Source organism: Epinephelus moara, chromosome 4, assembly GCF_006386435.1.
Source record: "Epinephelus moara isolate mb chromosome 4, YSFRI_EMoa_1.0, whole genome shotgun sequence".
In the NCBI taxonomy this organism is placed as follows: domain Eukaryota; kingdom Metazoa; phylum Chordata; class Actinopteri; order Perciformes; family Serranidae; genus Epinephelus; species Epinephelus moara.
The window spans coordinates 39,166,921-39,176,820 of NC_065509.1; positions in this window are offsets into that span (position 1 = coordinate 39,166,921).

Sequence of the window (9,900 nt, forward strand, 5' to 3'; positions counted from 1 at the left end):
AAATGATAAAAATAATAAATGTAAAAAGAAAAGAGAAAAAAAATGCAGTGTACAATAATATACAACAGTAAAAGAATTAGGTGTTTACAAGATCACTTTTGATAGGAATGAACTTTCATTCCGAATGAAAAGGGAGTTAAACTGTCCATGTAAACACACTCAGTGCCTCTTCAAGGTGGGAACTTCACGCTGTTATGACACCTCGTTGTTCTGTATAAAACGGTACAATCGTAGAAATGGGGGACTGAGTAACCTGTCCTTTAAGCCGACATTGGCGGTAGTAACAGCACTGAAACAATGTCTGCATAATCGGTAGAGCCGGCAGGACAGGGTGTGACGTTTGACAACGTGTTATGCTTGCGACCCATTGCGGGAGATTTATAAAGTAGCTGATAGCAGTTAGCGGCTAACTCAAAGAAGAACAGCAGCTGAAAATGTCCACTAATTGGGAAAACAGTGAGGTCCGTGAGCTCCTCATCCTCAGAGCAGAGCTTTTAGCAGCCCTGTCCCAATCTCTGTGTAAAAAGTGCTAATGACAGGAAGAGAAGAACAGGGTGGGAGGGAGGGGTGAAAAATATGAGTGTGGAACAATAGGAGTGTGTTACGCAGGTGTTTATTGACGCTGTTGAGGTGTGACACTGCTCTGAAATTCTGCTAGATGGCTTCAATTATCTTCCTCTTGTTCTCATTTCATCGTCTGTAATTTAATTCTTTCCTCCCTCTTTCCATGTCTCTTTTAATTTCTTTTTTCTTGCTGCATCCTTCCTTTTTTCTGCTCTCTACATCCATTCCTCCCTCTTCCCCCAGCTTCCTAAAACTGGCACTCCTTTAAATTCTCTCTCCCACTTTTATCTTACCAGTTCTCTCTTTTTCTTTTCCCACACCAATCCATCCCTTCATCCATTAGACGAGGTGAATGCTGCAGTAAAAAGGCTCCAACCCTCCATTAACGTATAAAAACCTTCATGTTATTCTGTCCCTGGTGGACCCAGCATTGATTTTCTTGTAGGTTTCTCTCCCCCTTGCTCTCACTTTCTCCTCTGTTTCTCTTGATACAACATTTGTGGAATATCACGCTCTGTGTGACCCACTTGAAGACACTTCTGTTCACGCCTTATATGGCAGATGATGTATGGTGACGTATGAGTCCCCGTCTGCACGTATGTAGTACAACAGCCACCACAGTCATCCCTCACTTCTTTCACTCCTCACCTGATGAAGAACACCTTTGTTGAGCTAATTTGCTATGGACAGTTAGCGTTATTAGCTAGTATGCTACTGCCAGCTCAAAGTTAGTTTAACAGCCCTCATTGGTGTTACTGGTGGTGACTACCTGCAGAGTGCTGATTTTAAGTTTTGCTCTCCACAATTGATTTTTATTTTTAATAGGAAAGAAGAAAGAAAATGGTCTCTCCTTGTGAAACACTGCACAGTATTTCCTTCCCAATTCAAGCGAGGAAAAACACACCCCAATATGTCATACTCCAGTATAACAAGCATAAAATCCCATGTCATGTCAGACTTTACAAAAAAAAAAAAGATGATTTCATGCCAAGCCAAGTTTCTGTAGATAACTACATGATCCAAGGTTCCTGAACAACTCATTATTTTAGGTGTAATTTGATCAGAGTGTGTTGTAAATGAGGCCCCAGGTGTGAATGTCTAAAAACAGAATTTTAAAAACGGGAAAAAACCCCTGTGTTCTGTGTGAAACGAGAGCTTCTGACTGTTCTTGTGTAACAGTTTCATCAGAGTGAGAACCAGATGCAGAGACGCACACTGCACACACAGGCAGATGGATGTTCCACAGCTTTATTCTCACATGGAGGCGTTTTAACACAACCAGGCTCTGGAGACAAACTTTAAAACCTCAGTGTGACAGACTGAATGAGAAAATAAAGGGGAGGAGAGAAACAAGTTCCTCCTCTCCGCTCCAGCGTGGAAATGACAAAAGGTGAAAGCCTCAGACTGAGGAACCTTTAAAGGCAGAGCACAGGTGTGGACTGGGTGAGCAATCAACAGAGGTGACATCACCTACACTGATTAACACACAGAGACAAACCTGAGGAACAATGTTGATCTCCTACAGATACAATTCAAAACTAAATTTTAGGCTCTTACCTGACAGTGCACATGTTTATTGTATCAGCTGTATCTGTGTGTGGAGTTTGTCTGTGTTCAGGCTGATTTCTTAACTTACAGGGAGATTCAGTGGTTTCTTCACAAAAAATGACATAAACGCAACACTTGTTTTTTCTTCTATTTTTCAAGAGTTAAAATAAAATATCTGACACTGTTTCTTTGCACACAAAAGGCTTATTCCTATCACATTCTGCTCACTGTTTTAGTGAGCACACCTGACAGGTGCGGCGTATCAAGATACTGGTTACACAGAATGATTACACCACAGGTGTGCCCTGAGCTGGTCAAATTAGATGGTCACTCTAAAATGTGTGGTTTTATCTTGGGAAAAAAAGACATCATTAGGATTTCACATGACTCGTGCAACAATTTCTTTTGGTAACAGATAATCCAAAAAATCACTCAGTATCTGGTGTGTCCACCATTTTCCTATTCTTAGCTGATATTGAAAATGTGACAGACCCCACACAGGGTGACATGTAAAAAAAAATTAAACAGCTCTTTTCCTAAAGTGAGTGGGGAGCAACAATTTACCCAAAAGCATCCACACGTTAACAGTGTCCTGACTCACAAAACTGAAAACTTGCACAAACAAACTGAACGTAAGACTAAACAAATATGCCCAAAAAATTAAATGTTAGTTTTTGCACTACTGCTAGGAAATTTACAAAGAAAAAAAATTAAAAAGTATGGATGAAATCAAGGACAGAGTGTGAACATGGTCTGTATATGTTACAGCATGAGTCAGAGGTAAGTAAATCCAACACGTTCTCATCCCAACTCATCAAACATTAGCCATGTTTCCATCAACCTGTTTAGATGCGCATCTAGAAGTATCACATCGGAAAATTATGATGGAAACGCCAAAATTGGAATTAAAATCCCCTGATTGGCACAAACTAAAATATGCTCGCTTTAGCTGGGTTTTGGTTGATTCGAAAAAATGTTGATTCGCAAAACGGGGGATGGAAACAGTTATGTTCGAATTAAGTGTATCCACACTCTGGGGCGGGAAGGCGGTAATGCATTTACAAGCTGGTTGCCAACTGCCAGAAAATGTAGAAGAAAAAGAATGCGAGACTTGTTTTGTTTCCGGTTCTGCGGAAAAAACTCGCGTGAGTTCGTAGTTTTCACCAAAGTCCATACATTTAATGGAAACACACAGGATTCGTATTTCTTTTAATGCACATTTCCCAATGATCACTTTTGGATGGAAACATAGCTATTGCCATTTTCAGTGGACTCTGACGTCTACATATGACACGCTAGGTATCCTCCTGCATCTGCTGTTGACCTTCTGGGACGCCATGTCAAATCACGCTTGACAAAATGCGCTGTGTCTTTTAGAATACACTTCCCTTTCACAGTAAATGTGCAGTTTCTGCTCAGTAGATGCATATAGTCTTTTTCAAAATAACCTAAGACTAGTCCATACCCATTGAGTGCACAGTTGCCCACGTACAGTTTCACATGGTGTGTGTTTGGGATACAGGTCATAGGAAATAGATAAAATAGTCAACTGAACCCATTAAGAAGAGCAATGTATTCAGACAGAGTGTTTGTGAATTTGATAGTACGATCGCTTTATTGAAAGTACAGTAGTACCATTGCCAACAGTGGGATAGTTAGTGGGCTAAAACTGTACATTAGTAGTAGCACGTTGAAAGGCAGATAGTTAAAGTCATTGCCTTATAGAAGCTCAGTTTTAGTAAGTTTTCCAACTTTTGCCAAGAGGGAACTTTAGATATTGGTCCCTAGATTATGTTCACCCAGTTTCATGCAGATCGCTCAAACTTCCTGGGAAGAGATCAATTTTAAGTGTTTTTCAAAAAAATTCAAAATGGCGGAAAATCTATTTAACCGGAAGTTATGAGTTCTTGAGACAAATTTGTTCCTCGTGAGGAGAGGCGTGTCTGTGCAAAGTTTCATGTCTCTACGACATACGGGGCATGAGATATGCCCATTCAAAGTTTGCAATTTCAATCGGTTGCTATAGCGCCCCCCTTTGGCCAATTGATGTAATATTGCTTCATTGGCATCCTCCCATGACCCTCTACCACTGTGCCAAATTTCACATGGATTGACCAAGTCAGTGAGGAGAAAAACGTGGAACAGACACACACACAGAGTTTTCGTCATCATATAGTAAGATAAGATATAGTAAGATCGGTAAAACATCTTGTATTAACATTCATTTCCTTGTGCAAAAAAGGATGTGCTTAGGTTTAGAAAAAATAGTTTGGCTCAACATTCACACAGGAAGCACACAGTGACCTCCCAGATGAAAGTCCGGGGTTTGTTGGAACCTCCCACCTCCCCTCCTGCCCACCAGTAAAGGATCTCTCTGGCTCCCTGTATTGCTTTGTTACCGGCAGCATTATAAATCTGACGCACCTTTCACTGCGATATGATACACCACTGGGCAGTGCTCTAAACTGACTATCTGGTGTGTCATACTGTCATGAGAGTTCCCTTTTTGCGTCTGTGTCTAATGCAAAAAACAATATCTTTTTGATGAGTTATGAATGAGAACAGGCTGGTAAATCTGGAGTTGAATCCCATTGGATACTGCATTAAAACCCTCTGAGACCTGTGGGACTGCTGCTAATCCTCGGCATCCCCCCAACACAACAGGATATTGGATGGTAAATATTGTGCATGTTAAAAAGTTTCTTTTTTTGCAATCGGTGCAGTCAGGATGGACTTCTGAGCAGACTGGGGGATGTACAAACACTGTAAACACTCCTCACACCACAGGAAAATGTGATCCTGAAAATGTGATCTTAAAAACCATACAAAGATTAGGCTTTGCTGACGATTGTGGGGAGACGGGAATCGGGCCCTAAATTGGCCTTATTCTCATGTAGTGTGCGCCTGGCATTATGCTGTGTGACACATTCGTTGGCAGGAATTGGACATGCTCAGTGAATGAGTATGCAGGCCATGCAAGAACTGGGATTCTTTCAGCTTCCCAGACTCTATGCATTCAAATTGCATTCAATAAAATGCACCTGTGTTTGTTGTCCGTAGCTTAGCTTGCCAGCCCATAACTCTCTGTTCACTATGCTGGCATCAGTAAACTTGGCATTCTTGCCGCCATGATGCCATACACACTGTCTCCCATGTGCACAGTGTAAACTGGGAATCATTCTTACTTCAACTCATGAAAAATGGGAGCAAAACCAAAAGTGTTTTTCCTCCAGACTCTTATTTCTGCTCTGTAGTCTCTGTACAAAATAAAATGGAGCCATAGACACACCTCATAGCTGCAGTGCTTTTCTCAAGTTAAAACATTTCACACATCTAAATTTGCACATGCTTCCAATTAGTGTCTGTTTGGCTCCATTCATGTGTCCATCAGCTTTGTCTCATTTTCTTAATTTTCACTTTGTGTCACTTAATGTAGCAAACATAAAAAAGCACCATTTAAAACCAAGACACTCCATCATAATAAATATTTTATGGCAGTTATACAAAAGTGGCATAACTGGTCTTGGTAAAGACTTGATTTGAATAACTCTGCTTAAGAACTCTTTAATTTAGCAGCACTAATTACAAGTAAAATATAGACATTTGGTGCACTTGCAATTAACTAATGTTAAACCTTTCAAACACTGAGCTTGCATGATAGAGTCTTCTTGTTAGTGCACAAAAATGTAGAAGAAAATGTGATGTTTTCATACAAGTGAGCAAATTTTTTAATAATAAATTTATGATGAATAAATATTTATTTGGGTTTCAATAGAGCAGCTTTTCCAAGGACATTTCTCTGGAAAGAAACACTTGTCACAGTCACAGAAACGTGGCTCTGTTTCCCTTAAAATAATTACAAAAATTACAAAATTCTTTTCATAAGATGTTCAAAAAAATTAAAGGAAATAACCTGGAAAATGTTGCTGAGGTTTTTAATATGAATGATTTTGATGGTTATTACATGTGTCTTTGATTTTGTTTGATAAAGTGATAGAGCAAAATATTTTCTGTCATTTTTAATATGTGATGAAAGTCTGTGAGACAGTTGCCTGATGTCGACACGTGCTGCTGCCGCTGTGTGCAAAGAGCTGAAGGTGTTCAATAACTTGTCTTCTTTATGGATTACGTACTGATTAAGTATCAGCTGTTTTTAAAAAGAGACTGACCTCAAACCAATTAGCTCCAATGTCACTTAAGTCCTACGGAAACACACCAGATTAGGCAGATTGTTACCTCGGGCCCTGATGGGCTTCAGTAGATCGAGCTCAGTGTAGCTGCTGTTTACATGCGCACGTTATCACAATCTTCACAAACAGAGTTCCCCCCAGAGTGCTTTGCTGCTTCTCCACACTGAGTGCTATCTTTGCCTCATCGCCCTGCAGCGTCTCCAGCCTCTGGGGAGCTTTTCTTTTTTCTTTTAAATTTTCTGTCCATGCAGGAATACAGCTTCTCCCTTTCCACAAACAGACTGGAGGTAAATGCAGGAAGCTGGAGTGCCAACACAAGGGAAGGAAATGGATTGTAATTGGCAGATCCTCTCACTCTGAGGCAGCGCAGAGAACGGCTGCCTTGTTGTCGCCAATTGAGAGCCATTCATTTGCACCTGTGGCCATTCAGAGCCAGTAAAATGGGAGATTAATTCTGTTGGTTTTATTCAGGGATTAAATGCACAATGATATCACACACACTGAGAGCATTATTAGATTGTGAGACACTTTTTGATACAACAAGATGTTGCAGATCATGTATTCAGGTACATGCCTTGTGGTTGTCATGTCACATCAGCACATGACGCCAGGTGGAACCGATGACACTAATGATGGTTCAGCTCCTACTGGAGTCATGGAAAAAAGCAGCAGGGATTCAGTCATCATTAAAGTCATTTGTCTCACCTGTGCTTTTCCTGCTTGTCCATGTCAAAATATCTGCTGTGATATACGTCTACTGCAGCGCCTACATCTGGCTGTTGTTACCTCCATTTAAGGCAAAAAGGATAAGAAGAGGAAAGCTCTACTGTGTAGCTTCTCCTTCAGCAGAGTAGGGTGGTACAACATGGGAGCACAAAGCCAGTTTAAAAACTACTCCAAGGTGTAAATTTACTTTGACTGACATGCTGGTAAAAGGGCAGAAACATGGTCCACACAAGTACAGGAACACAGACGCTTCAAGCTAACAAAAACTCATTGCCTTCAACACAACGGAACCAGAGGTGCTAAAATGCTAACCCAGTTCTGTGTTTTAACGCAGATTTATACTTGTGCATCAGCTTTATGCAGAGCCTGCGCCGTTGTGAGCATTTATACTTGTGTGTTGGTGTGTCGGTGTCACTCTGCAGGTACACCTCCAAAACACTGGTTGGCAGTGGGGTGTCTGTGAAGTGCTGTAAAGTTTAGTTGATTCAAAACACACATTAAACACACATTAAACATGGCTTAATAGAGACAATTTTAAACACAAGTACACAAATCAGCTTCACTATAACTCGCAGCATTCACAGACAAACACTTGTCTTTATCTGGACACATTTTCCCCACAAATACAACATGCTAATGTTATTAGCACAAGCTTATGGCATTTTACATTGTATAAATTAGCCTAGCAGCTAGCGGACTTTTCCTCTTCTCATATGAAGCCAGGGACAACAGCAACATTTAACAAAGGTAACGTTACAAAATTCAGCTCCATTACAACTCACAAGGTTCACTGACAAAACAACTGTCTTATACTAAACATGTTTCCCAACATACAACATGCTAACGTTATTAGCACAAGCCTATGGCATTTTACATTGTATAAATTAGCCGAGCGATAAGCAGAGATTTCCTCTGCTCATATGAAGCCAGGATAAATCACACACAAGACTTAAAATGCTATTTTTGTGGAGGCTTTATTGTCTTCACAATTTATTGTTTCTTACCTGTGAAATTAAAGTAAATAAAAGCTTTGTTTCCACTGAGGGAAATGGTTTCAGCTTACAGAAACGTGTAGTTACATTTCTGGGAAGGTGCACGTCAAGCTACGGCATAGGTTATGGCATAGGCTCTACGATTCAACGCAGAAGTATTAATCCCACTTTAGGACTCATTCCTGGACCACTCTTGAGTACTGTAACATAACCGTCTACAAACTATGCCTGTTTTGTGGAGCAATTTATACTCTGACAGATGAGTTTCAATAACATTGTGCTACACAGCTGATAACCTACGATAGCTTCCTTGTTGCATCTGCATCTAACTCATTTCTTTCCCTCCAGCTGCTTACTATCTAGAGCAGAAATTCAATTCATTTATTTTGTTTATTTGTGGTCCAATTCACCACCAATCATTTTTCTGTGGCAGACAGCAAGTAAAAGGTTTCATGATGAATGTACTCCATTTTCAGTTTTCACAATCTTCACAAATGTAAATACATATTTATAGCCTCAAAGGACACACAGTGGCTCATTTGACCTCTCTGCCTTTGCATCAAAACAAACCAGACAGGGAATCGGCTGTGAATAATGCTCTGGTGCTGGATGCTTCAAAGGAATCAGCGGTCCAGCTTTTATCAATGAAATGAGTCTGTTAGCACCTGTGGGTATTCATGGCCCCTTCAAAACACACTCATCACTGCATTTCATTTATTGTACATGTCGTAGTGCATATTAGCAGACCAGTCATGAACCACACAGCCTCTAAAGCTTCAGTCAGAGTGTTTCAAATCAAACTGATTACATGTCTTCACTCTGGTCATGGATGAATAAATACAAAGGCATCTCTTGAGTTGTTACACCCCTCTACATACTATAGTTTGGTGGATTAAGATTTTTAAAGTGTTGCCTTAAGGCAGGCAGGTGGTGGTTTGTGTTTCAATTTGTCACTTGGATTAAAAGAAAAAGACGGATGAAAGTTAAAGTGAAATTCTATTAAAACGTCCACTTTGATTTATTTGAATGATTGAAAGACGCTTCCACCCAGACTCTTAATTTAATTGTATGCAGATACGTTTTCAGATTCATGGTGTGCTAATATGAATGTCATCTTATATTGTATGAATATCACTCTAATGCTGAGCTACTTGACTTGATTATAGTTCTGAACTTTGAGAGTTCTGTGAAGTGTTTTTTTTTTACGGTTTGAGGTTCACTCTGAAAGCATCATGAAATAATGACAGACTTGGAGCTTTTAGCTGAGAACTAATTCTCTCGACATCCTGAGATGTTTGCCGTATACCCTCCAGCAAATAAACAGGAGATGACACAGCATCCGAAGCTCCCGGTGTATTGGATGAAGCTCTCAGAGTTGCCATTGCAAAGACAGAATAAAGCTTGTTTACTTTGGGTCTTCAGGCGCCTCATCGTGTAGTTGCATAGCAACCGCTTGGAATGGAATAAAAATGAGTTGACCTGTGCATCGTGAGCTGCAACCAGCCAACTCCCACAATTCCATGGGTTGTGTACGTTGTTGTTGGGAAAACACTGAAAGCCATTTGGTGGGATGTTGCACGTTATGTAATGAGGTAATATAAAAGAAGGTTAAACTTTATTGATCCCAAACGTCTGTGAAGCAGCAAAAGTGAGTTTAATGTAAACTGTAAACTCAAGTGTAAGTAATAGATAAGGTTATGTTAACAAGCCGATAATTAATATTTATACAGCCTATTTAGTAGACTGTAAACTGTGAGATTGGGATTAGAATAAAGACATGATATAAGTTAGATGCCATGTCATGCTTAAGGTTTTGAGCTGAGTAAGGCTGAAGTGCTAAAAGCTAAAAAGGGATTTAAAAAAAAATAAATAAATTGACC